The sequence below is a fragment of the Petaurus breviceps genome, unplaced genomic scaffold, assembly GCF_028583685.1.
Source record: "Petaurus breviceps papuanus isolate PSGF00001 unplaced genomic scaffold, PetGlider_PUasm1.0 90281, whole genome shotgun sequence".
Lineage (NCBI taxonomy): Eukaryota > Metazoa > Chordata > Mammalia > Diprotodontia > Petauridae > Petaurus > Petaurus breviceps.
Window position 1 is genome coordinate 721104 of NW_027187205.1, and position 1692 is coordinate 722795.

Here is a 1692-nt window from a genome sequence, read left to right on the forward strand (position 1 = left end):
AATTGTGACAAGAGGAAGTTCTGTCCAACTACCTCCCCAGGCACCTTTTCTGCAATATACAGTCTTGAAGAATTGCTTATGAGCACTTATGGGTAAGTGGCCAGGGTCACACAGAACCTTGGCTGACTATATTTATTTTGATAAATTTAGTGTAATCTGAATGACAGTAGGGAAGCTAAGAAGTGCAGTGAATAGAGAGCCGGACCTGAACTCAGGAAGACCTGAGTTCAAATTAGATCTCAGATCTGTACTGGCTGGGTGACCCTAGGTAAGTCATTTAACCTTGTCTGCCTCAGTTTCCTCACGTAAATGGCCAACCACTCCAGTATCTTTGCCAAGAGAACTCCAAACGGGGTCATGTAGAGTCAGACACGACTGAAACGGCTGAACAACTCCCAGACACTAGATCAAGGAATTGAGTTCATCAACTTATTTGAATGAGAAAGTTTACTTAAAATAAATTGGGGGGGGGGCGGGTAGATAGGGTGGCAGCGGCTGGTGTCTCACAGTCCAATCGTACTTATTGCCATGGGGAGGGAGGAGAGGGGGAGGAAAGTCCAGTCTTACCTTATTATTATTGTGTTTTTAATGATTAGAACACTGCACCCCACTGCGAAAAAGCCTACACTAGGGGAAAACATAGTTTGTCTCCCAGGACTAGAAAGGACAGAGCAAGGAAATACACTGGGGGGAGGGAGCCGTCTTTACATTCTGCTCCATCCCGTCAGACTCGGGGCCAGTTTGCTGCCCCCACTCCCGTCCTCCCCCCCAGTTGTTTGCCTCTGGTTGGGTTTTATTGAGGCTTCACCTCGAATGAAATACTTAAGGGAAAGACGGAGTTAGGAGTGGGGGAGAATAGACAGGTAATGGGATTACAGGGAGGGGGTTCCCTAGGAGAAGCCCCCTGCTCCCAGCCCACAAGAGTATCCATTCACCAGCCCAGAATCGGAATTTGATGGAGGGACACCACCTCCCCTCCCCCCACCCAGGACCAGAACCGGGTCCGGTCTCTGTGGAAGTGGGGTGGTGCTGAAGTGGGGTTTGGAGTTTACGAGAAAGTTGGGGAGGAGACATGATAGGTGAAGGCACTAAGGTGGGTATTCTTGAGAGGAGGGAAGAGTTCCACGCAAAGCCTTATAATGGGGTGTCGGGTGAGGGTGGGGGACGCACAGAGAAAGTGATTTGCGGGGTTTAGAGAAGACGAATTTGGGGGTGAGGAAGGGACAAGTTTGGGGGCTTGTGAAAGTTCGGGTGGTGCCGCAGATTTACGGAGGTGGGTGGGGAATCGATCAGGTTGGTGGAGAGAAGAATTTGGGAATGAATGAAAGACAAAGTCAGAAACTGCTGAGGGAGAAGGGAGTCAGCAGCCCCCGGGATATCAGGAGACTTATAGAACCTTAGGGGAAAGAGAAACAAGAAGCCTCGTTAGCGCAGTAGGTAGCGCGTCAGTCTCATAATCTGAAGGTCGTGAGTTCGATCCTCACACGGGGCATTCGCATTAGCTTTTGTTCTGGGAAGACTTGTGGAAAGCGAGGTCTTGCCCTTTCTAAGGGGGAAGTTTGTAACAACTAGAAATGGCCTAGAGTGGAATGGGCTTCTTGTGGTAGCCCATGTTGTTACCGCTAGGGAAAGCTAATGACTGATTAATATAGAGTATGCTAGTGTGCATACCATTCGGATTCATCTGTAACA

At 49.2% G+C, this 1692-nt stretch overlaps 1 non-coding gene across 1 annotated transcript; it reads left to right on the forward strand.

Annotated features, from left to right (window-relative positions):
* Window positions 1–1419: 1419 nt before the first annotated feature.
* TRNAM-CAU (transfer RNA methionine (anticodon CAU)) lies at window positions 1420–1492 on the forward strand. The gene has a single exon. It is a non-coding gene; the product is annotated as a tRNA-Met (tRNA).
* Window positions 1493–1692: the final 200 nt, after the last annotated feature.